We start from the raw sequence: 27,889 nt of genomic DNA, 5'->3' as shown, positions 1-27,889 counted from the left end.
CAGAGTTTCAGTGGACCAAGAAGACAGAACCCTCTAGGAAACCAGACTTTATTAGGTCTGATGCTTGTGGAATTCATGAGGTTTTCCCCTGGAAATAAATTCATCCACTATGGTTGTCCCTCATTGTGTACTGCTGATCTGGGAAAAATGAATGACCTTTAGCTGTAAAAAAAGATGTACTTTTCTATGCAATAGTGTACTTTCCAGTCATGAGTCAAGAAGACATTTTCAGATCTCCTGCCCTTTCTTCCCCACTCTTCCTTCTCTCTGAGACTGAGAGTGTCTTGCTTGTCTGAAGCCCTTGTGCTTTGTTGTTCTATCTGTGCACACCAGGATAATGTTCTTGCTTGTCTGTGACTCATCTTAACTGCTTTCAGGTCTTTGTTTCTGGTATTTTTATTGAACTGCTATTCCTCCTTTATAAATTCAGACTGAACTAGAGTTTTTTCTTTTGTTTGGTAAACCATTGTTCATTCTGAACTCTTAATTTCAAAACTCTTTCTAGAGTATTCGATCAGTTCTTCTGTAGTCTTCTCTTTGGGTCACAATGTTAAAACCAGTGTACGCAAGAGGTTGTTTTGAGAGCTATGAAACTTGAGGAATCTCATGGAAAAACAACAGCAACAACAACAACAAAACACCAAAACAGTTTCAGAACCAGCTTCCTCCACCTGCATTCATGAGCATGGTTACAACCCACACAGTGCATTAGAAATTGCCACTATCAGAAATAAGTCTGCTCTCTTATTGTCTTATTTTCCACTGTCACCCATCACTATAGCTATGTAAAGAAATGCTCCTGAAATCTTTTCTTTCATCCTTATATAGTGCCTTACCACTCCATTTCCCCAATGGAGTAATTTTCTTTTGTTTCCATTCGTTTTTCATTATGCACCTTATTCAGAAAACAGTTTACACCCAAATACCGTCAAATTCAGAGTGTTCTTGAGAGCTGAATAGCGGCATCTGCCCTTCTCAGCTTTTTTGTTTCTTAAGCCATGTGTTGAAAGGTGAATCTCAGAAAATCTCTCAGAAATACCATAGCAGATTCTCGGTACAGCAAGTAAGCAATCATTTGCACAAAATCAGAAGCATGACCTTCCAAGTGTAAAATTGATGAGCCAAAACCAGTTCACTACCATGAGGCTGCAAACTGCAGACCAGTATAGACCCAATTCAGATGTGAGTATGCTCCCTCAGGCCTGTCTGTGAGAGAGCGAGTACCACTTCCTCTCACAGATGTGTGTTGAGACAGGCTGCTCTTCCTCCCAGAAAAGTGCATTGAAAACCTGGTCTAAAGTGTCTTCTCATGGACTTGGAACCTTTGGAGGTAAACTTTGTCTTTGACAACTTTTGATACTTCTGGTAGAGGGGGAAGTGTGGGAACAGCATACAGGTTCTGCAGCCTCTTCTGATCTCCCAGGCGGCTTTTCCCAGGTGAAGTCACTAACATATCTGTGATGACATTCACGCAGACAAAAACCTGCACAACACAGTGCTGTACACAAAGGTTCCTGTCTCCCTGCAAAATGAAGTCTCCCTTCATTGCTGATGTTAGCCATAGACACCTTCTGGACAGTATTTTGGCTTTGTCACATGCTCAAAGCCCAGTCCCATAGATGACTTTCTGCTAGTCCCTAGCTTTGTACAAAAATATTCCCCCTTTTCACATTCTGCTGCCTGAAAGATAAGTCATATTGACCAACATTTCAGGAAACAGGGACTGCTCTGTCACCCCCATAGTGGACAGGAAATGACTTTACACCTCGGAAATTATGTTTGAAAGCTTGTAGTTACAGAGGTACTATTTCTTTAGTCAAATGTTTGATGGAGAGTGGGCAGGCACTTCTCTGTCAGTGTATCAGGTGGAAAAACAGACACACCTTCTCAAATGCACGTATAGCTCCTGGGAAAGCAGGCTGGGGGAATTTTAGGTATCCATGCAACAGTATTTTCATTTGTGTTGTTCCTGGTATGACATCCACATTTTTTCCTTTCCTCTTCTTAATGCACATACAAAGGTGAAATAAAATCTGTTCATAAATGATTTATCAAAGTGCTAAATTGATAGTGAGCTTCAGTGACGTGAGCTTCAGTCCTTCTAGTGGATTTGTCAAGTAATGTGACATACTGTATTACACCACAAGAGTTACTGGTCTTTGTCATGCTTCTGGGGCAGGCGGGCAAGGTGGTGGTGTATGTTGGGTTGTGTTACCAGCAGTGTAGGTTTTACTGTAGATTTTGTGTGACATGGGTATTCAGATTCATTTCCTGGTACACGCATTTGTAAGGGCCTCCTCAGTAAGTCCTTAGCTGCTGAGAAGGAAGTCTTTAGTTGTGTTTCAGTTACAACAAAGTCTTCTGAAAAATACAATGCATTAAATAATACAACTTCTTTGTTTTCATTTGCCTGGGGAGGGATATTTTAACTGCACAACTTCAGTGTGTTCAGCTCCAACTTCCTTCAGTTTGCTTCTCAGCCTCCAGTTAACTTATTAAAGATGTAAAAATTCAGGAGACATTTCCAGATCTAGTGTCCTGATCTTCTTTTTAAAGCAGAGTGCTAGCACTGTCGTGGAGAGTATGGTCTGACAGCCTGTGGCATTAGAAGGTGGGAAGGGGCAAACTGGGAATGAAGAAGAGTTGGTGTTTCTGCCTTAGGAGAAGTAAGGAGCAAAGCATGCTGGAGACCAGGTAACTAAACACAGATGGGACAAATTCAGAGGCAACTTAAAAAATTAAGAAAGCTCTTTCAAAACTGATCTGAGTTGGAAGAAGAGACCAGAACCTGTAGCAAATGGTTTCTCTTGCTAGAGCAGCTTCAAAATCCTGAAGTTTGTCATTTCATAGTGAGGCCCTCTGCATGCACACTTGGCATGGCTTTCGCTGGAAGAGCAGTGTGCAAGAGCTGGACTTAGAATTGACTGTTGTTCCTTCCCTCTTCCTCATATCGTGGCCTGGGTTCGTTGTTGTTTTTTTTTTTTGTGTGACCTATGGCCTTTGCGAGCAAGATTTTTTTCCAGAAAAGGGGCTTGAGAAGGGTAAACAAATGAATTAGAAGTCTGATTTTCCAAAAAAGGACCTTCTGCTTATCAAAAGTAATAGAAACTGCAATAGTGAAATGGGTTTCATTTTGATATAAAATAATGTCTGTCTGTTGCTGATAGGAGGGAAATGATTAATATACTACTTTTCTTCTTAGTGTAATGAAGCCTAAGATTGTATTTACCTTACTGACTTAAATATAGCTGATGCCTCCATGCCCCTGTATTTCATGCAATTCTGACTCATTTACTAAATAATAACCTTACTTATATTATTCCTCTCAAGTTTTTATTTTACCTATGTGTAACTAAGGAGGCAACACATCTTACAAGTTACCAAACAGAAAACAAGTTCAACGGACAAAGACTGCAAAAATTACAAGAAAGAAATAAATGCAAGAAACATAAAGATATGTAAAACAGGAGTCAATCTCCAGCATGCCTAGGTGAACGTAACTCTACAACTCCTATCCAGTTTGTCCTTTGACCGTTTTTTCTGACATAATGAAATAAAATTATATGGCACATGAGAATCCTGGAGATCCTTCCTGGCTTATGTGTCTTCTCTACCTCATTTCTGTCAAAAAAAGTAAGAAAATATGGGAATGGTCTGAACGAGGCAACTAAGCAGGCTCTATCTGCAATTGTTGTCAGCAACCGCAGCTACAGTTTCCCTAGGCTTACCTTGAGTTTATCTAGTGGAGGATCTGGTCTATTAAGTCTCCAGATTTTAATGTTTCATGGTGATATGCTTCATGTCAAAGTTTATCTCCCCACTAAGAAATTTTGTGAGGGTTTACTGCTGATGGAGAAACTATGTAACAGGGAAGTGTAACTTCTTTCCTGGTTCTAGTTTTGTTTGTGTGATTGTTAAGGTAAGTTCCAGCCATGGCTGTAAGATGAAGATATGCATAGTCTCTATTACATATTATATGCATCTTAGAAATTGTATTGACTAAAGAGAAGGTCTGCCATTTACCACTGCGATCAGATGTGCTCACAAGGCACTGCTGACAGACTGAAAAGCATGTTAAAATTCTGCTTTACTATGTCTAGATGGGCAGAAAAAGCATTCCCCAAGAAACAGTAGGGAGGTGGGGTTTAAGGTAAATATAGGGGAAAAAAGGAGAAATATAAATTAGGTTTTCTACTGAAAAAAATACCCCACAACCCAAAACCAAAAAAATTGCAAACAAAAATCATAAAGATTTGAAAAGACTGGGCTTTCTTGTTAGATTAGTTTTTCAAGGTGGGTTTTCATTTTCTTATTAATATTTTTTAAATCTCTGTCTTGATAGATTTGGATCTGTGTAATAAACTGTGCACACAGGCTAAACTTCCAGGGGATATCAGTTTGCATACTACTTTAATTTCAGTCTATGTGCTTTGATTTGCATATTTTTAAGGCAATAAATTGTGGAAAGGAATATTTTTATCTTTTAGCAATCTAAATTAGATATTGCTCAGATTTAAGGAGAACTGCTAGTATTTCAAGGAGAAAGGAACCATAATCTGAATCCAAAGTAATTTTCAGTGCTCACAGAAGGAGATGTCCTCCTTCATAAGCATTCAGTCTTCCACAGGCTGGAACTCCTCTCTCCTACCTATGCCCTGTTCTCCCAGGACCTTTTTCCCTCCCTGCACTGTTCATTTCCTCAGGGTATAAAATAGTCCTTCCTCTCTGAATGAGAGGAATTGGTTCTAGCAGACTACATGTACAGTGCTCTCAAGCGCTGGCAGTCCAAGAAGCCCTTCTGTGATTTCTTGGGAATTGTTTCAAAGCAGTTAAAATAGGAAAACACCAAGCACACTTTTACAGAGCTGCATCAAAGTAATTCCAGCAGCCCAGACTGCAAATCCTGTAAGTTGCCTTTGGAAATGATTGACTAAGTATCGCCTTCCAAAGAAAATACAAGAAACAGGCACTGAAAAGGAATAGCTCACTAGTATAAAGTAAGAGGAATTTACTCCTACTTCTTCTTGGGCAATGGAGCCTGCAGGTTTGTATAGCAGTATCTGCATTACCTGTCTACCACCCAAAGAGACCTGACCACCTCGTGCATGGGGTTAGGGGCTGTGGGGTGAACTAGCAGCTTTGTTTACTGCTGTTGATGTGGATGTAGCAGCCACATAGCTGAGCTATGAAAAAAAATCCTCAGTAATATTGCAAAGAGAGGAAGATAACACTGGTTTGGAGGATATCCAAATGGGCACTAGAGACACAGAAGGTGATGAGCTTGCAGCAAGGGTTGGTAATTCTGGTGGAGCTTGGGGTGACGGATGAGGGAGGATAGATACCCATCATGCTGTGTATAAATCTCTGTATGTAATTCTAATGAACCTGATATTTTACCCTACGGCTTGACTAAGCTAGCTTTGTCTATCTCAGAAATAATTCTGCTATTGTAGGGTAACGAAATCTGGATTGAGACTAATACTCCAGCTGTAAGTAAATATGTTGGGTCAAAAGCACAGATGTGCTACTGTTCACGTAAATGGTGTTTTATCAGTTTGCTTAAGTGCTGACTCTAAGCTTATAAAACACTTGAATTCACCATATAGCTTCAAGAAACTGCTTGTAAATAAACGTTTCTGATGAAGACTGATAAGCCACAGAGCCACAAAACCATTTTTGTTTGCCAGTTAAGATTCAGTGGCCCGAAGAAAAAGTTGATAAGGAAACATATTTGTTCTCTACAAATAGCTTCTTTTTATTTTTGGTAGTTCACCCATGTTTGAGATACACACCAGATAAACAGGGATAGTTTCTAACTCTTTCTGCATAATGCCCAAAGAAGGGAAACTGTGCCTTCAAGATTTTGTGCTGCCTTTTTAACTGTAGCACTTATTTAAGAAAATCTTGCTGATGTTTAGAAACCAGATGATTTTTTTTTTTTAATGAGAGATCTGAGAATTTCAGAAATAACCAAGAAGGTGATAATTTTCATTACACAGTGTCTAGTTTGTTTCATGGCTTTATTTTCACTTGTTCAGATTACTTCAAAGGAGCATTATACATTACTAAACAACTATTGTATAGTATACAGTGCATTCAGGTAATACTTGACAGTGTATACCCAGTGGTACCCAGCCTACGCTCAGCACATTCACTGTCAAGGTTTCAGGGCTCTCAGTCCCTTGCATCAATCACCAAACGAGCTGACATCTGGTTTCCTAAAAGCATGTTTACTCTGCTGTCACTCCAACAGCAGCAAAGTGCAGACTTACCACAAAACCTAGGTAAAATGAACCTAAATTAGCCTGTACTGTTGCAGTTGATTTATAAAAGCATCTCTATTTTTTATGAAAGCTAAAATCTCTAAGGATATATGCTGTCACATTAAGCAGGACTACTTTAATTTAATCTGAGCCATCTGAAGAGATAGGTACCTCTAGAAGATGATTCTTGTCTTTTGGGATGACTAGGATAGGAGAAGTAAGGTGTTTATGTGGTCTTACGTGACCAAACTTCAAATCCTTGAAGTTAAGTGAGAAGGGCCTTCTGCAATGTGGTCACCCTGTTACTGTGCACTCACACATCCCTCCAAATCAGAGCTAAACCAGTTTTTCATGTGACAGAAGAGCCCAATGAGGCTCCTTTTGGTTCCCATTGACAATTCTAACACAGTGGACAATAAAATCTGATGTATTGTTGAGGACTTGCACAAAAAAAATGAGAGCTGAAATTAGCAGCATGTGTCAGGCTTTTTAATACATCAGTATGTGAATGTAGAAGGCAATCAAATGGCCGTTTAGAGGTATTTATTCACTACATTAAAGCTTCTAACTCTAATGGCCATAGAGCTGTGCAAACAGAAACCAGTGAGAGGCCTTGCTAAAAGCTGCACAATTGTTCAGACAGACAAAAGAAGGTATGAGCATTGAACATGAGAGTAAAATAAGAATATTATGGTTTACCTTAGTACAAGAACAGTCACATGGCTCCCTTTCAAGGAATAATAGATGCAATTAATCTTGTAGTGCATTCATGTGGTAAGATTGAAATCTTTATGAATTAAGCAGTAAAGATATTTTAGGATCTAATATACTTTTAAGTCCAGCAGTATTTTTGAGAGATTTACAAAGTTAATATTTGACATTATGTTTCTAATGATATTAATAAAATTAAAGTGATGTAATTTGAATGTTAACCAATAAAATAAGGGGTATAAAATACAAACCAAATGCAAGCCCCATGAGAACAACTAATCAAATAACTCTTCCTATCCAAAATCTGCTATTCTTGGTTCTCTTAAGCAAAAAACTTTGTGAGTATTAGAAGAAAAATGGTTGTGATATGATGTTATTACTAAAAGTTTCTAGAGTATTAGTACTACTTAAAATAGTTCACATTATACTGTAATAAATATTGTTATTGCATTGAAACATTATACTGATTTTAAAATACCCTAACCAGTCATTATTTCACAATGTATACATGTATTTCTATATCACTGACTTTAAATAATTTGATTAGTTTGAAAATGTTATTTAAATGTGTAGCTTTTACTCTACGTTTTCATATGGGTAATCTCTGAGTTTTTTGAAGATGAGTATTCCTGATACTTGCAATATTCACTATGTATTGACACTGAGACCTCTAATATGCACCTTAACAGATGCTTTTGTGGGCTTTCATGACCGCTGTTATTGTGTGTGTGCAGGTAAAATGTTCAACTTGCAAAGTTTGACAAGTACCTCTTCAGTCTGTTTTTTTACAAGCTCGTGATCAAGAATTACAATCCAAAAATAAACTCTGAACCATTTGGGGGTTCGTAGTATAGTGTATTGTTTTCATGTAAACCTGAAAGCCTTTGGAAAGATCCATCAGCGCCAGAGAACTGGCTTGGGAGGCCCTGCTTCTAACAGAGCCCCACTTTTAGAAGCCCGTAAGACACTCAGTGAAAATGGCATTCCTGAATGTCATTTTTACTGAGTAACTGTGTCATTCTGGGAACAGGCTAGTATTTTTGAAATATCGTGTGATAGCTTAAGAGCTTCCATTGCATTTCCTTTTTTTTTTTTTTTTTTCTGTCTGTGTTTTGGGGTTTTTTTTATTTTGATCAGTCTAGTAAAAAATTTTGCCTTCTTCTTTATCAGCATTAATAATTATGTTGCAGTCACCAGACTGATGATGAATTGGGTTTTTTTGCAATATTTAGAGGTATTAAATCTGTAACTAGATATATACAGTAGATAGATGCCAACTTGAAGTATTTATGTTCTGGTGATGGCTGAAGGCCAATTTAATTCAATTTTAAATTATATTTGCTGAAAAGTAGACACAGCGAAGTAGTAAAGCTGTGAACAATAGTATCGTATGTTATTCTATAGAGTACTTGGTACATTCACGTTCAATTAGTCTATACTCTAATCCTTTCCCTGCAGACCTCCTTTTTTGATGTCATTTTTAGACTTGGATCATCAAGAAATAGGCCCATGTTGTTCATGTGGTCATTTTTTGTTTTATTTATTGCTGGATGGAAGTCCAAGCAAAACTTTGTTGTTTCAGCAGTGACCACCAGTTTTCAGTGAGATGCATTCTTAACGTCAGCCAAGTGGCCACTTGTAATGTTCAAAATGTTTTCACAGATACAGAAAAAACAATAAAAGTCACTTGGCCATTGCACAATGATTTATTTATGCCTTAGCAGAAAGGCTGTTATACATTAAGTAGAAAAACTTGTTCCTTTCTTTCTATTAACTGTAATTTAACACCCCAACAATAAATATGTCCTTAGTCAATAGGTGCAGTGCCTGTGCAGATCTTCATCCTTGCGAATTCTTACAATTCTTCTAACTCAAAATCCCAAATCAAGATAACGATAATAGACTTTAAAAACAATTTTCCCACCCCTTCTCTCCTAAAGCTGGCCATTAACAGTCCTTAACAGTTGCATCCCCTTCCTCAGGCAGTTCTAGTATACTGAGGAAATTGCTCATGGAAGGAATGTAAAACCTAATCAAGGTCTTATGGGTTTATATCCCATTTGGATTTAAAAGGGCTCATTCAGCAAGAGCAACTTCAGCATCTTGAAAGCTGCTTCACGTTTTTGCTGTAAAACTGGTATGGGATACATAGGGTTACTTTCTGCCTATTTATTCTATTCTAAATGTACTCTAAAGAAATACGAACCATTGGCAGGATACGCTTGTAACATTGTGGGGGTTTAAACAACCTAAATAGTTCTAATTGATTTGCTATTGAAACAGTCCCAGATGGCAGAGTATGAAGCAGTATCATCTTACAGCTCCACGTGGAAGGTGCTGTCCCTTCTACATTATGGAAGAGAATGAGGAACTGAAGATGTTGAGGATGCTGTGAAGGAAGTGGTGGGCCTGTTTTGTTTCTGTGTCACACAAGACTGAAGGGGCTGCTGGAAGGGAAATGCGGCGTTGAAGAAGATGTATTTTGCTCCATCATATGCCAATTGATCATTCTCAGTGTGAGTCAAGATACTGTATGGAAACAAGGAGAATTTGGAAGAGAGACACTCACATAGTGTGCAAAGCATGCATCACAGAGCTGAATCTGTGGTCATCCCTTGCTGAGGAGCCTCACTCGAAGCTTTCCTTCTCTCTCCAGCAGCATTTTTTTAACCGTTCCTTTGTACTACAAGGCAATTGATCATGGGGAGAAGCTCGGTGTGTGATTTTCAGGTAAAGCAACTCATTGCGTAGCTGAGTGAAATTCATTGCCATGGGGTGTATGTAGAGCTGATGTGGGAGGAAAGCTTGGGCTCCCTTCTTGCACAGACAAAACAACAAACCTTTCATTGCTTTCTTGCTTCACTGCTCCTTAGCCACCTCTAGGCTCCTCTCCCCTGCTGCTCTACATGATGGTCTTAGGCTTGATGAGAAAGCTGTGCATCAGCACTACTCCTCACTGTTCAGCAATGGTTACCCCTTTCTTGGCTCTGCTGTAGGACCTGTCAGAAAACACAGACTGCTGAAAGCCACAGAGCCTTTCTGGAGACTGAGCTGAGCAAAGGACATTAGTGCATCTGTACCTTTAAGGTCTTTTTCTACCCCAGGTTGTGATGCACCATTTCTCTGATGTACTGGACTTGGGAACTGAAGAAGAAACAGAAAACAAGAATATTGGACAAATGTACATCTAAGTGAGTATAAAACCTTGCTGCTTTCATCTGTCTACTGTATTGAATAAAACCTTTCTTTTTGCTTCTTGCTTCAGGTTTCTGTGTGGGAGTTAAGGTTATTCAGTGATGCAGTGTGGGTCTGTCTATTTGTCTGCTGTTCCCAGTCAACACCTCGAGTCAGTGGCTGACTTCAGTGAAATCTGACAGAGATATGTGATCCAAGAGGCCCTAGAGTCTTGCAAGCTCCATGAGTATAGGGGTCAAGCAAAAATGTCCTTATCAAAAGAAAGGCTATTGCTATCTAACAGGGAAGCCATGAATTAATCACCAGTAATGCAGATCTGCATGAAACAAGGACATTTTGTTTCACATTTCTTGCAGCATGTTGGTTTTTTCTTCATAGCTTTGCTTATTTTGCTAAATTTTACACATATCTCTTCAAGCTGACAGTATTTTTTGATTGGTTGCTTTTGCTTCAGATTTTCTTTTTCTATACAGAGAAGTCATACACCTGTACCAGAACAGAAATTGCAGCATGGTTATAATTTTGGTGGTATATATGTAGTGTGTACATAGCGTCAATTTCTGCATTAACCACTTGCAACAGATTGTAATACCTCTGTCCTGTTATAATCATGGTCACACTATAGGCTGTACTGGTGCAGGAATGACAAATCATCCCACAGGAGAATATGGCCCATTAGTTTTCTTAATTGAAGTGTTGGGTATTTAAATGAACTTGCTCACGAGTCAGATGAACTGATGTTTCATGAAAAAGGTGTATGATTTATGAATAATGAATTTTGCAGAGATTGTAGTGCAGTTCACTCAGGCAGTCACTCCTCACTGTCGAACCCTTTAGCTGATACTGGATTTTTATCTTTATTGTGTCTATAATATTTACTTTTTATTGGGGTAACATATTTCTTATTTTCCAAGAAAATCCCAAACATTTGTTCTGCACCCCATCATCAGTGTAATCCATGATTCAGCTTCTATGTGATGAAGTCATATGTGCATTACAGACTTCTGGATATTTGTCAAAAACTCTTCCCGAGTGATTTAATTCTGGGGCTTTACAAATTATTGCGTGCTGTTGCAAAACAGATCAGCCATATTCAGACCTGTTGATCCATTGAACTGGGAGTGTAGATGGGAAATAAACATTTTCCCTTCCTTCTCTGACTGTGCATGATACTTAAATATAGTCACATATAGTGATAATTTTCCCTTTGGTGTAGTATTTACCCCATTGACTCACTAGTATCAACAGATACTGTACCCATGTGTGGAGGAACAAAACCACCAGGCTAAAGTCACATCAAAAAAAGGCAGGTGAATGTGTAGATCTTTATCTTTAGTAACCATAACAAACCTCACTACACTGGATTGCATATTTTTACGTTAGCAGTATTGAATGAAGGTTAATGACGTAAAGGAGCACCTCCCAGCAGATCTGTAACAACTATAATAGACGTATCAGTAAACTACTATTTCTAGAATGTAATTAATTAGACAAAAGGAAAAAGGCATACTTCATCTTATACCCTGATGGATATCTGCAGTGTTTGTATCGGATGCCTATGCCTCCCTTTGCAATGTCTGGGCAAAACCAGGTTCTGTTCTAGTGCTATTCACACAATATAGTTCATAACATATACTGATGAAAGCTGGATGAACTTTATCATAAAAGCTGCAGTCTCAGGGCTCCTGGAAGAGGTTGTGTGAGGCACTACAGTACTGGTAGACCTTATTAAAGACAGTACAGTCTCATTACATTTTTGCCCTGCTTCTGTATAATACAAGAAACTGGAATTAGCTGACAGAGCAGTTAAAGAAACAAACTGGAGATAATTTGTATGCAATTATGTAGTTTGTTCTGATGATAATTTAGTTCTCTTTTTTGACGATTAACAGTCTACAGAAAAAATGTTTTCACAAGAGGCAGACCCAAGCTTCCTCAGTGTTTGTGAACATACTTATATCTGCTTATATCTTTGACTAGTATTAAATCTTTATCATACTTTTGAGATTATCTCCAAAGGAGCTTAAACTTCCATTTCCTCAAACAAATCTGTCAGTAATTTCTCTGGGGCATCAGCCTTCCCTAAACTTGTTTCAGCCTCCTGAATTTCACTTAGGTCTTGAGAAACATTAATTGAAATTGACTAACGTAACTGTCACTGCAGGACTCATTAAATTCAACAAAAAATTGGCTGCTTGAATCCCTTTTCATCTCTCTGATGCACAGCTAGCATGTCAATCTGTGTATGGATGTAGACAAAACACCTGTTAATTCCTTTTGGTTCAGTAACAAGTTAAACACATTTATTAATAAGTAGACGAGTGGCTGTCGTGGTTTAAACCCTGTCAGCCATAAATCAGCCATGCAGTCTCTCTCTCACACCCCAACTCTTTTCTTCCCCCCGCTCCCAGAGGGATGGGAAGGAGAATCGAAAGAATTTAACTCCCACAGGTTGAGATAAGAACAGTTTAATAAATAAGGTATAACACAGATCACTACTGCTACCATCAATAATAATAATGGAAATAACAAGGGAAGACAATATAATACCACCCACCAATTGATAATACCCAGCCCAACCGAGCACCAACCGATACCTAGTCCAACCCCGCAGTGAACTAGCCCTTCCGGGAAACTTCCAGTTTACATCCTGGGCATGACGTGCTGTGGTATGGAATACCTCTTTGGCTAGTTTGGGTCAGGTGTCCTGCCTCGGCTTCCTCCTGGCTTCTGCTCCTCCCTCACAAAGCATGAAACTCAGAAAATACTTGGTCAGAATAAACATTTGAGCAGCAACTAAAAACATCGGTGTTACCAGCACTGTTCCCAGGCTGAAAATCAAAAACACAGCACTGCACCAGCTACTAAGGAGCAGAAAAAAAAATGACTGCTACTGCTGAACCCAGGACAGTGGCTAACAAATGAGCAATGTTCAATAAGTTCACTGAAATCAGATGTAACTGCTTTTGGAGCATGTCCCACATGAGAAAGTAAAGCTGTTTCTCACCCTTGGGCCAACAACAGGCAGGCACCTGGAAGTTTATAGAGAATACAGTTCAATACAGTTAAAAAGGAGGTTTTATCCAGTTAAGGTACTGACAGGTTACTCTGATTTGAGAAAAACAAAGAGTCACACACAAAAAAAAAAAAAAACCAAAATTCAAACAAAACAAAACCCACAAACAGTAAAGGATTTTCCAAATTGTTCAAAACAGTAGTTACTGCATCTGACCATAAAGAAATAAGTAAAACAATTACAGGAGGAATTTGCTGTGGCAAAATAGGAACCGGTTGCTGTAAAAAGTTTCCAAACCAATATTAGATTGCCCTTCTAGATGGAAATCTGATGGGATGTCACTGTAAATCAGAAGCATTCAGAAGTGGACCAAAACCATGGACCAAAACCTGTTAAGCTACTCTTGTACAGTCACGTAACACTTGTTTGCAGTATCTCATCTGTGATTAGATTATGATACATGAATGTTTCTGTGAATCTCGTCTAGGTAAAAACAGTGAACCGACAGCAAAGTCTAAGTAAATACCAATAGAGATTATATGGCACTGTGTCTTGGTCAAAATGAATGCCAGTAGCAGAGATTAAGGAAAGGTCTTCAAAACAAAGTTGTGACCATATTGCTCTTTTTTTCTTCAGGGGGTCTCAAAGGTCTAATAACTAAAGATAGTATAGTAGTATCTGATATCTTGAAGATGATCTCTACATTCCTATGTATACTTTACCAGTAATACTTAAACAATTTGGAACAGTACTCTGAACTTTAGAGTAAGTTGCCATATAGCTGTTTGCTGTGGGTGTTTTTTGTGTGTCTGTTTGTTTGGGTTTTGTTGCGGGTTTTTTTCTACTAAAGGAATAGTTAAAAATACCAGGAGTCCTGACTTTCAAACTATCTGAAATTGCTCAAGGAAGGCAGAAGTGGCCATTGGCTCATATCCCTTGAAAAGTCAGTAATGTACATACAAAATCACATGCTTTCTGATGAGGAAGTGACTAGGTGGAGGGATGATGGTAGAGCGGTAGATGTAGTTTTTCTTGATTTCAGTAAGGCATTTGATACTGTCTCCCACAGCATCCTCATAGATAAGCTAAGGAAGTGTGGGCTTGACGATCAAGTAGTGAGGTGGATCGAGAACTGGTTGAAAGGAAGAAGGCAGAGAGTTGTGGTCAATGGCGCAGAATCTAGCTGGAGGTCTGTGACTAGTGGAGTTCCTCAGGGGTCGGTGCTGGGACCGGTGCTGTTTAATATTTTCATCAATGACCTGGATGAGGGAACTGAGTGCACCCTCAGCAACTTTGCTGATGACACAAAACTGGGAGGAGTGGCTGACACACCAGAGGACTGTGCTGCCATTCAGCGAGACCTGGACAGGCTGGAGAGTTGGGCGGGGAGAAACTTGATGAAATTTAACAAGGGCAAGTGTAGAGTCTTGCATCTGGGGAAGAACAACCCCATGTACCAGTACAGGTTGGGGGTTGACCTGCTGGAAAGTAGCGAAGGGGAAAGGGACCTGGGGGTCCTGGTGGATAGGAGGATGACCATGAGCCAGCAATGTGCTCTTGTGGCCAAGAAGGCAAATGGCATCTTAGGGTGCATTAGAAAGGGAGTGGTTAGTAGGTCAAGAGAGGTTCTCCTCCCCCTCTACTCAGCCTTGGTGAGGCCGCATCTGGAATATTGCGTCCAGTTCTGGGCCCCTCTGTTCAAGAAGGACAGGGAATTGCTTGAAGGAGTCCAGCGCAGAGCCACAAAGATGATTAGGGGAGTGGAACATCTCCCTTATGAGGAGAGGCTGAGGGAGCTGGGTCTCTTTAGCTTGGAGAAGAGGAGACTGAGGGGTGACCTCATCAATGTTTACAAATATGTAAAGGGTAGGTGTCAGGATGATGGAGCTAGGCTTTTTTCAGTGATATCCAGTGATAGGACAAGGGGCAATGGGTGTAAACTGGAACATAGGAGGTTCCACGTTAACATCAGGAAGAACTTCTTTACTGTAAGAGTGACAGAGCACTGGAACAGGTTGCCCAGGGGGGTTGTGGAGTCTCCTACACTGGAGATATTCAAGGCCCGCCTGGACAAGTTCCTGTGTGATGTACTGTAGGTTACCCTGCTCTTGCAGGGGGGTTGGACTAGATGATCTTTTTAGGTCCCTTCCAACCCTTGGGATTCTGTGATTCTGTGATTTGTTTCAATGGAAAATACAGCAAAAGATGTGGTGATCTTAATAAAAATGCCAATAAAATCAATGGAAAGGCTCCAATTGACCTGACTGTGTTTTAGAGCAGAACCACTATGATAATAACTGTTAAAAACACGAGGTTTTTAAAGAAGCTACAAGAACAAACACTTGAGAGATGTTCAGATGTTGATTGTTATGATCAGCCAATAAAAGCTTTGTTTTGGGTATCTTTTTGTTTGTGAGTGTATTTATGAGTTTCCCAGTGTCATGAAGGACATGAAGTTTTAATAAACACATAACTAAAGGAGAAGTAATTACACTTTCAGGAAAGTAAACTCAGAGACCAATTGCATATCTGAATTTAGCAGATTTTTCTGATACATTGTTTCTTTGGTTTTCATTGCCAGTAAGTATGCATGATATCTGCGATCCCTTTTTCTTCCCTGTGTTTACTTTTGCTGGTTACAGTCTTATAACCTCAGCCATTTAGTAGTTGAATAGCACCTCTCAGAGACACTTAATGGGTGGCATAAACAATTCAGTAGGTGACCCATTCATCTTTTATCCCAGCATTAGACCATAGTTTCCCATCCATTGTGCATATAAATATAAGATGATGTTTTGCTGAAAGAACAATTACACAGATAAAAATTGATGATCAAAGGTAAATTCAGGAAAGCGGAAGATACTAATCCCATGGTGGCTTGATTCCAGTTTGGAGGATTTTTTATGGGTAGAAAACTTGCCTTATATTTTCAAACAAACAGTACTATTGTCCTCTATTCTGCGGTATTTCTCTGTGCTCTGCATGGTCTATAAATGGAAATCTCCTATCCACACAATATTCTTAAAACAGCTTGTGAAGCCATAGAAGATGAAAAGCCTTGAATTCATATAAGATAGTGTTATTACTGGGAGTGTGTACATGTATGTTTACTCCAGTGCTTTTCATTCTCATTCTAGTTCTCTTTTGTCATAACTGTCTAGCATTACAAACTAGCAGGGTTAAAGGAAGTGAAAGACCAGAAATTTTTTTTGTCAGCTATGTCAACAGTAGAGATTACCACTTGGGCAAATGTTATTGGAGGAAGCCAACAGCTTGCTGCTCTGCCTAAAGCTTATCTACTGCAGATAGTGGGGTAAGCTAAAAAGTGCATTCAGTGAAGAATCTGTGTACATGTGTTCTCACATGATTTTGCGTAATTCTTCTATGTCTGTAAAGCTGTAGCTGTGAGCAAAATTACATTGTCCTTAATGTTGGCCTTGGGCCTATCTGCCTTTCATCTCAACCCAAAGTTTTTTCCTTGACCCCAAGCAGCAGTGCAGACTGACCGTGGTGGAAGACCTGGTCACCTCCACGTAGCAGACTGACCCAGCTGCTGTTGACTTTCCAGTCAGTATCTGCAGGGTTGGAGTCTACCCATGTGCAGATCTTAATAGAAGAAGATGGACAGGAATTGCACAATTCCTCAATCCTGGCTTCTGACCTGTCAGCATACCATCTCTCACATTCTGCGTGTGCTAGAGTGATGCATGGAGGAAGAAGCAAGCGTCTGCAAAGCTGTACCTCACAGGAACGGAGAGCTCATGGCAAGGTGATGCCCCCTTGGCATCATTTGGCCTTCAGCAGGAATATTGATGATGACTTAAGAAATATACGTAGTTTGTATGGGTTCAGTAAAGGACACAGGACCTGGTGTAAATGGGGCAGGGTGGATGGTAGTTGGTAGAAGGAACAATGCAACTATGAACATCAGCACAGACAGCTTGTTTGGCACCTGCAGTAGGGTATGCTTTGAAGCCAGGTTCTCATCTACTTCCAAAATAAAACTGACCAGTTCTGACACACAGGTTATTTTGAGTCCTGTGTTTATAAATCAATGTACACATCCTTAACATAGTAAAAATTACTCAACTGTTTGGGACAAGTCAGGTATTCTCAAACATGTAGTAGATGCAGCAGCATCCTGTTCTCAGTGGTGCAAAATGAGCAGCAGCTACTAGGGTTGATGGAGATGGGCACTGCTGGAAAATGTGTTTTATTGAGAAAGCAGTGGAAGTATATGGGAAATTTAGAGCTGTAAAAGAAGCCGATGAAGGCAGTGGCAACTCCCTGGTAACGTGATAGGCTTTGAATGAAGATAACCACCAGTTTCTTTCAAGATGTTTCTCTTTTCTTAAAAAGTTAAGGTAGGGTGTGGGGACCCTTACAGCCCGGGCCTGTCTTTTCCAGTATTCCTTTTTTTAACTCCTGGGCTCCCTGAATTCCTATTATTTTAGACTCAAACCTGGCAAGTGACAGCACTAGCTTATGCCCTGCATTTCAAAGGGAATTAGCCAGACTTTTCAAATACTTATTCATATAATTCCTAATACAAAGTTAGAAGTGGTATTTCTAACAAGTAAACATTTACATTGAGACAATAACTTTCATCCAAAATGATTCCCAAGAAGATTTACCCATACATGTATGCCAGAAGCATTATCATTAAAACAGCAAAATGAGGCCGGAGAAATGCATCAGGTAATTTCTCATTCCTTGGGTAGAAATCTGCAAAGATTTAAACTGCACGCCACAGACCTCCCAGGAATTTGCATCTATCTAGAATTTCATATCGGGGAAGATATCGTAAAAGGAAATTACCAAAATCATACGTAGAGGGAAGTAAAAGCTTAAAGGGCATATTGACAGCTCATATCCTCATCAAGCTTAACCATCAGTATTTAACCAGTGTTACTGCTGCAACTTAGTTTGTGCCTTATCAGCTTGACCACAAAGGTTAATTAAACTTCTTTCTGGATCTGATATCTTTCCAAGAACATGTAGCAAACAATTTGTAGAGACTGCAAGTTTGCTACAGGTAATGCTGTTATACACAAGAAAAGACAAATAGGTCAGGTCACAGTGAACCTATTAGAAGTCTGCCAAGAAAACTGGGAGTAGGTTCCACTTGCATAAAATTTCCCCATGTTAGAGAAGCTACATGTTTAAAGTCAGGCTTGGCATCACTCACTACTTTACAACAAGCCTCAGGGTCCTCTCGTGCCTGTCTTAAAGGAAATGTAGCTGATGTTGAGAGGCTGCCTGAAAATCTCAACTTTCGTTTCAGTGCAGTGATAGCTGGATAAAGCTCTAAAGAGCATGGAGCTGCCAATAAAATAAACAGTGCTGAGTAGGCAGAAGACCTCAGATGTCTGCTTGTTGCTATTGCCGCATAAGGGAGATAGCATAAATTTCAAATGTGCCTTACTGTATTTTATTTCCTAAAAACATTTGCCTTGCCTCCTGAATGGATCACATCAAAGCACAATTCCAAAAAACTGCTTTCCTAGAGAAAACTCACCTGGAGGTCATAAATCAGAAAAGCATACACAGAACAGACTAGCCAGAGCTTATAGCTTTAAAGACATCCTATAATGAGGAACAGAGCAAAGGATACAGAAGAAAATGGGATGTTTAGCTGTGTGCATCAACTTTGATGAAGAGAAAAGGAAAAGAAATCCTCCAAACCCAACAACCTCTTCCAATGTACTTCTGTGAGAAAAAACATTCATCTCTGCTCAAGACCCAGTTTAACTGTCTGTGTGCAAATAGGTTATGGAAGCTGAGTGCCCATGGGAGGGGAGTATCACAAGAGCACTGCTGCACCCTCTTAGCTCTACACAATCTTTAGAATCTGAAACACACCAGGAAGCCAAATCATGCATGAAAGAACATGGGGGAAATTATTACTTCCTCCTCTGTCCTTCAACACCCTCTTTTTCCCTGGAGCTACTGTGGAGGAGGATGGGGGCAGGTAATCACAACTGTGAAGTCTATTTCCAGGATTTCTCCTCCAAACTTATCTCATCCCTTCTGTTGCAAGAGTGAAGAGTTTAATCTTTGTCATTTGTTTTCTTAATAGTCTTTTGGAAAACCAAATCTGGTACTTTCAATGGCATGACCAATTTAATCACTGTCTATTTTGCTTACTTTAATTTCCAGTTTGCATTATTCTCTTTACATTGTTTCCCCACTTCAGATTCAAAGCTTTTATGTGTATAGAAAGAAATGTCTTAAAACACCTTTACATGTTTGGTTAAATACTCTACGCTCTTTTAACTTATTTTAATAATCTACTTCATAATCCTTACTGCTTTTGAGCAACAGAGACTCAAAAAAAGAAAGAGATCACATGCTGTAATACATGTGTTCTATAGAAAAAGAGAAAGATTGAGCAGGTTAGAGAAGTGAAGGTTTGAGTGAAAGACATGGGGAAAAAAATGAAGCCATCCAGTTTATATTCACATATGTATATGTGTGAGTGCATTTATGCACAAATTTGTTTTTCTCTTCATATAAACAGAGGTTTTACACAATGAACTGTCTCAATCTCTTCTTATATAGTAAAGCTATGAACATGATGTTTTGATATGACAAGGAATGATCTACATTTATAGTATAGGAAGATACTCAAAAATAACTGCCTATGACTTCATTATGCTTCAGTAGTTTCTGTCCATGCAGGATCAGCTAGTCAAGAAATTTCTCATTTCATGTGTAGTGAGAAAATACCTACATGAGGTAAAACATTTCTTTTTCTTTCTGTACAATGATTTAAAATCAGGAACTTCCCTTATGTCTCCACAGGAATGACATCTGCATCAGCTGACAGCAGTTGGGGATTTGGCTTGTTTTGTTTTGGGGTTTTTTTTAATCCTCTCTTAACCCATGTTGTGACCAGGAGTGTTTGAATCTGGCTTTTGACTCTGCATAGCTTTTGTCTGTTCAAGTGTTTTTGTTCATGGACCCTGTCAGTGAAATAAGCTAAATGAAGCTAAACTCTTCCACTTCCAAATTATTTGAAATCCAGATCTGACTTATTTTATGGCTTGAGCCCTTTCTTATCTTCTTGCAACCAATGTCTGGAGAGTTGGCTCTCTGATGAGACACTGCAGCAGACATTCATAGTGCTTGCTATAGATCTTCTGATTTATCCTCTGGTTTCCATATAATCTGTATAATCCCTATAATCTGTATAATCCCTATAGTGCTTGTTTAGTGATTATACAGTGATCTACATAAACTCCTAATTCTAATTCTCTTCATTGTGTATAGAATAAACCTGAACCAAGATGCCTATTCAACTGTATGCATATAAGAGGATTTAAACAAATTAACACACAATACCAATGTTAACTTTAAAGGTTTGTACTTTCTGGAAAATACATTCAAAGATGATGTCCACACATCAGGAAGCTTCCTTCTAGTCAAGGGAAAGTTACAGAAGGCATTAAGCTTTATTGCTCGCTCTGGTGGACCCTGTACTAGATTCAGGCACATCTGACCATTTCAGAGGACTATCAGAGAACTACTTAGCCATGAATAATGTTGGATAAATGATGATATTATCATGTTAAGTTAAATGAATGCATTTTTAAGGTATAAAGCATCTATTTCTGTACAGAGTCTTGGGTGACATGGTCCAGTGTGAGACATCCCTGCTCACGGCAGGGGGGTGGAACTGGATGATCTTAAGGTCATTTCCAACTCTAGCCACTCTATGATTCTATTTTTCCACAGGGAATCATAATGCACTTCTATTTTTTACCATTTACCATTTCAAAAGATCTAGTGTATTTCTGGAGCAAATATAGTATACGGTATTAGTACGCTATCATTTTAACCCAAACTGCTGGGTAAATACAAAATACTCAAGGCAAAATCACTCAAAGGTCATGAACTGAGCTAAACTGAAAAATGTTACTAAAAATACCATTGAAGCATTTTTGGCCTGGAAAGGAAAATATGGGAAATGTTTTACAAGACCATGTTGAAGAAAATTACTCTTTTAATCAAGAAAAATTGTTTCAACAAGGAAAATTTACCACTTTTGAGCCACTTTTTGTGACTCTAACTTGCTTTAATTTTTGATTTTGCTTTATGCTATGGGGAAATATCAATACAAAATACATAGACTACATGTATTTTTGTATGCTTAAATGTGAGGGCATTTAAAGAAATTGAGACTATAAGATTGTAACAAACTGAAAACTGAGAAAAAATAATTACTTTTTTCCCCTTTTACCACATCCAAGAACTCATTTTAAACCAGCCTTGATGTTGGGTCTCTTGGTTTAGTTGTCCTGTTGAAATCCTAGTAGCTAAGCTTGTCAGCAGTGTTGCTTATAGACTTTCACGATTCAGAAGCTGTTGACAAAAGACAAATTGCTAAAAGAGGGGCTGAAATGAAAATGAAAACTGAGAGATGAAAATACAAGTTTTGTTTATTTAAAACTGTGCCTGCATAGACAGCTGTGTTAGTGATCTGATTTTATGACAAGCAAACAGTGCTTACTAAAAAGGGATTTATTTAGATATGTGGCAGCCTACCTTCTGCTTCCCTGCAATTGTCAACATTGCTAAAGCCTAATATTGTATAGACTTTATTACACTCTTAACTGGCACTTGTCTGATCTTTGTTATTCACGTAATCTGATAAGGTACCATTGAGGCATGTAACATTATAAATGCTCTATCTTTTTATGCTTGTAATCTTGTGCCATGATCAAATAGACTCTAAAACTTACTTATTAGTTCCAAATGAATTTCCTATGTTTGCTGTAATAAAACAGTCTGTGTTTTCCCATTGGAAACAAAACAAAAAGCTTCTTACACAGTTTTCAGGGTTCTAAGAGCCCTGGTGCAAATGCTGTTTTTCCTACATTATTAAGGTCTTCATAATTTTTTGCTAACTCTTTAACGTCTATTTATTGCTTAGATTTTGTCTGTCCTGTTCTCCACTCCAAACACACCCCCTCATCCCCCCCCCCCCCCTCCCCCCAGAGTGGTCTAACCTTTCAGGTAAGCTACACTATCATAAATTCAGTCAAATCAACATCCCCTTCATGTTTTTGACTGAAATCTGCAAAGTACCTCTGATCATATTGAAATTTAACCTGTTAAGATTTGTTCAATTCCGTGCATCTGTAAGACTAGGACGTTCACACGTGGAATTAATCTATTCATTTCACACAGCCTTAGTGTAGCAGCAGTTACTGCAGATTTTGGGGTTATTTTCTTTTAGTCCAAAAGAAAATAATTACTTGCTATTGAGTTCAATAGAAAACTAGATCTGGCCTCTAAAAAAAAAAAAAAAAAAAAAAAAAGAGAGATCCTTTAGATAAAATTTTTGACTCCTCTGAGGTCAGGGGTTTGCTGTTTTACCTTCCCCATGTCTTCGTGGTCCTGCTCTGTAGTGGTGCTATGACAGCTCCAGCACAAATTGAGGCTGGTTTGAGGTAAGAGGAAATTTACACTTTGTGTTAATGATTTCATATAAGTATTTGGAAAAATAATTTGGAATTAAATGGGTAATATTGTCATGAGGAATAAGCACCTCAGTTCTCTTTAACTAACTAATCTGTCACTGCTAAGCCATTGATATCACTGGCTTTCAAAGTTTGAAATGGCTCCCATGACAACTTGCATTTAGCTGAAAACTGGATTGTTTTGAATATGAGGAAGAAAAGCTGTAAACATATAAAATCAATGACTCCTGGCCATTCCAGTGGTGTAACATTTTTGCCAGGAGCCTGTTTGAATCAGATTTTTAAGCACCCTGACAAAAAAAAATGTATGATTTATAGTACCTTAAGCATGAGAGCTGTCACGTAAGAAGTCACTATGAAGCAAATAATATGCTGTGCATTTTAACTACCTAGGCTATGAAGAAGAGTTCCCTGGGGGGGAAAAATTCAACCTGTCAAACCTACAGTGGATCACATTTCCTTCACTTCTGTTTTTTCTGGGACATGTCTGATGGATTTTGGTATAACAGATGACCATTGTCCCTACGCTTATTCATCTCCAGCCCTGGTTACTCTGAAGTCATCCCTGCAGTAGAAGTCAAGGATTTCTTCCTGGCAGAACTGTCCCACAATGAAATCCATATTCCTCTTTGCTGATGCTACTCAAGTCTTTTGAATTCCTTTTGTATCAGTTGGTGGCCTTCTATGATGGGGCTACAGAATTCATGGATAAGGGTAAAGCAGCTGATGTCATCTACCTGGACTTGTGCAAAGCATTTGACACTGTCCCACACGACATCCTTCTCTCTAAATTGGAGAGATATCAATTTGATGGATGGACCACTCGGTGGATAAAGAACTGGCTGGATGGCCGCACACAAAGAGTTGTGGTCAATGGCTCGATGTCCGGCTGGAGACCGGTAACGAGTGGTGTCCCTCAGGGATCGGTGTTGGGACCGGTCTTCTTTAACATCTTCGTCGCTGACATGGACAGTGGGATTGAGTGCGCCCTCAGCAAGTTTGCCGATGACACGAAGCTCTGTGGTCCGGTTGATATGCTGGAGGGAAGGGATGCCATCCAGAGGGACCTTGACACACTTGTGAGGTGGGCTGATGCCAACCTTATGCAGTTCACCCACGACGAGTGCAAGGTCCTACACCTGGGTCAGAGCAATCGCAGGCACAGCTACAGGTTGGGCAGAGAAAAGATTCAGAGCACCCCTGCGGAGAAGGACTTGGGGGTGTTGCTTGATGAGAAAATGAGCATGAGACAGCAGTGTGCGCTCACAGCCCAGAAAGCCAACCGTATCCTGGGCTGCATCAAAAGGAGCGTGACCAGCAGGTCGAAGGAGGTGATCCTGCCCCTCTACTCTGCTCTTGTGAGACCTCACCTGGAGTATTGTGTGCAGTTCTGGTGTCCTCAACATAAAAAGGACATGGAACTGTTGGAACAAGTCCACAGTAGGGCCACAAGGATGATCAGGGGACTGGAGTGCCTCCCGTATGGAGACAGGCTGAGAAAGTTGGGGCTGTTCAGCCTGGAGAACAGAAGGCTACATGGAGACCTCATAGCAGCCTTCCAGTACCTGAAGGGGGCCAACAGGGATGCTGGGGAGGGACTCTTTGTCAGGGACTGTAGTGACAGGACAAGGGGTAATGGGTTCAAACTTAAACAGGGGAAGTTTAAATTGGATATAAGGAAGAAATTCTTTCCTGTTAGGGTGGTGAGACACTGGAATCGGTTGCCCAGGGAGGTTGTGAGTGCTCCATCCCTGGCGGTGTTCAAGGCCAGGTTGGATGAAGCCTTGTGTGGGATGGTTTAGTGTGAGGTGTCCCTGTCCATGGCAGGGGGGTTGGAACTAGATGATCTTGAGGTCCTTTCCAACCCTAACTATTCTATGATTCTATGATTAAAGTTAGTGGGTTAATAATACTGTTTTAGAAGTCAAACAGTGTAACAGTACCCTATACTGTTATTTCCCAGAGTTAATAGTCAAACAATACATGAAGAATGTTTTGGGGTTTTTTTCTGGGTCTTGTAATATTGAATGTCCCTGCTATTTTACGTAAAGTCTGGTTTTGGAAGGTTGCTAAACAGAGGCCAGAAACAGGATAAAAATCCAGCACCTGAATTTAATGGGTGGGTCCTGTATTTTAGAAAAATTTTGGACTTCATTGAATGACACTTCATAGAGTAGGATGAAATATAGCATGACGATCCTCAGGGTCCTGATACACTAGCAAAGTAACCTGGTAAGTGTAAGCTTGCTGTGGTGAGTGGATGAAAAGAGAGAGCTGGGAGGGAAATTCACAATGGAAAGTTCTTCATGGGATACAAAGAAGGTGGATGAACTGATGCCAGTAAAGGGGGACACCCCTGACATTTTGCAAAAATAAATACTCTTGGTAATTCATTTTACCTATGTTGTAGGAAGTTCCTACATTTTTACAGCTTTTACCACTGTTAACCAGCAGTGGATATTAAGTACAGATGTAGAGGCATAAGACCTTTTTCATACTAACGGGTGACTCTGTTGCTGAATTATTCCTGCTGAAGGAGGTCCTTTGATTTCCTCTACCCCCTGCACAGGGCTTCCCTCCTGGCACCCTGTATTATGTGTAGCTATAACCCTGTTTTGGAGTGCTTTTCTTTTGTGTCAGCTCATCACCAGAGGCAGTGAAATGAAGATGACAGATGGGATCCAAACCCACCTGTAATCAGTGAGGATCTTTTGTTTGACTTCTCTGCCCTTGAGATCTGATGATTCATTCAGGATGCTGAAACTATCCCCACATGCTTAAATAAGGGCTAAGAGATGGAATCAGTGACTGCCTTCAGAAATCTCTGTAATTCATAAACTTCAGAAAGTAATATTTAATTTGAAATTTGCTCACAGCATAACTGAACTCTTCTTTTTCTCCAAAGTTATGGAAAATTTCCTTGATCATGGAGCTGTTACCATTTTTATGCTGTCTTTCCAATCTTCATCTCAGGATTTCTTGTGTCTATTACTGTATGATTGAATGTAAATGCAGCTCAGACTGTGAGCTTTGTGGACAACAGGGTTTAGAAGGCATTTAGGTCCTCCAAGGAACACATAGAAGGAGTTGTAAAGCATCTGGACAATAAATCGCAGGATAAAGAATGGAAGGTCAAACCTGGTGCCTGTTGCTGATGGGATCTCTCTCCATATCAAACCACAGCCACTTGATGCATTACAGGTAGAGAGACTAAGAAACATTTCATGCTCATTAAATCAAGGCTGAAATCCTGCTAAGTATCTATAATGATTACTCACAGTAAATTCTAGTTTTAATGGACGCCAAAAGCTTACCCGCCAATAAAATATGAGGGCCCTAAATACACTCAGTCTGATGTGGACATTTAACTGAGGTACTTCACTTAAATTAGGAACTGAGTCAGTGGAGAGTTGTATCTCTGGTTGGCTGAACTGCCTTGGTGGAGTATTGACTTGGTGGGTTTTAACTCACTAATGCATTTAAACAGATGAAATTTGGTCATATAGCCCAAGGAGATATTTAGGGTATTCAGGGACTGACCTATTCTATATATATTAAAATTCAAAGAGAATTATAGGAACCAAAATCTGATTAACCTGACAGTTGGATAATGATGTGAAGTCCCATTGAACTAGGGAAGCAGCCCTAAGGTCTGTAACTGTCCTGACAGCTCAGCTGCTATGAGTTTCTTTCATGCCTAGTGTGAGGTGTCTCACCATGGCAGGGGAGTTGGAACTAGATGATTTTAAGATTCTTTCCAACCCAAACCATTCTATGATTCTGTGATGGCTCTTGTTTCACAGGGCTATGATACAGCACGTGTTTCCATCATCTGCAGTATAGTATGCAGCCATGGTTAGCTGAGCAGGAAATCTCAGGCTTACATGTATGCATTCAGCACACTTCTCCCTTCCCATTGCTACAACTCCCTTCTCAGATGCGATAAATACTACAACTCTGAACGCAAGTGTTAAATCTTCAACAAATGATATATCAGGAGGAAGACTAAACAACTTGGAAAGTTTCAGCTTACCTGGAATTGTTTGGAGTAAATTGCTAAGACGTTTTTTTTCTAAAGGTGTGACCAGACTCTACTAATCCCAACTGCCTATAACAGGAAAAGTTTTGATTTTCCTCTCTGTGTACAAACCATTAATCCAGAAAACAATACCTCAATTCTTAATATCTTTCCCTCCTCTCAAGTTGCCTGTTACCATTTACTCTTCATTAACTCTTCCAGCTCTACAAATAGAGTAATCTTGGGGCTATAACACTGCTGCTGTGAGCATGGGCTATGAGGCCATGTGGTGTTATTACAATTGCATCACAAGTACATGTTATAGGAAAGAATGAGTAGATGAATGAAGATAAGCAGTAGGAAAGGCAACTCAAAAGGAGTTTAGCCTCTGCAAAGCAAAGCCACATCCTTCTATTTTCTTTTTTAGAAGAGCTATGAAACAGGGAAAGGTCCCATATGGAAAATCAAAATGCAGAATTTGACCACCTTGAAGTTTCACCAGTTTTGGTTCTAGGATCTGGTTTGAAAAATACCTGAAGCCTTTCTGGTTTGCTTGAGGGAGAGAACAGGTTTTAGCCTTAGGCATAAGAAACTGTGTGTGTACACATAGGGCCTCTGTTTATTTAGTAACTGAAGATGGTGTTTAGTGAAAGTTATTCTAATTACTCTCACTTAGAACTGCATGAGTTTTAAATCTTCTCCTTCACTTTCCTAGAGAAAAATCCCAGCTGATACAAAGGAAGATTATCTATCTATCTCATTTTGGCCTCCTTATGCTACTGCAAAAATTGAAGTGACCAAAACAACAGCAGGAATGGCCACTGGAGAGCAACAATTGGATGGGCTGGGGCTATGGTGGGTCCTACATCATATACTGGTAACAATTCATGAAATGCATTGGAAAACGCACTGCATCCTGATGAGCCTTTCACTTACGGCGTAGTTTTGAACATCCTTGAACTGGCCTATATACACCAAAGATGAGCAGGTACTAACCAGGGCAGGGCAAATTCAAGAAGCAAATTTTAACATCTGTTTCAATTCAGGCCTAAGTTCCACTGACTTCACATGAAGTTTTGTTCAACTGCAGACCAAAATGCTGATGTTTAAAGCTTTTTTTCCACTCCATTTATATTTCAGTGACTATGCTCTTTTTGCTCTGGTTTTAATTTGAGAAGAATGCTACAGACCAATAGCAACT

Source organism: Lathamus discolor, chromosome 6, assembly GCF_037157495.1.
Source record: "Lathamus discolor isolate bLatDis1 chromosome 6, bLatDis1.hap1, whole genome shotgun sequence".
Lineage (NCBI taxonomy): Eukaryota > Metazoa > Chordata > Aves > Psittaciformes > Psittacidae > Lathamus > Lathamus discolor.
The sequence above is the reverse complement of the archived record's forward strand: the minus strand, read 5'-3'. Positions refer to the sequence as shown.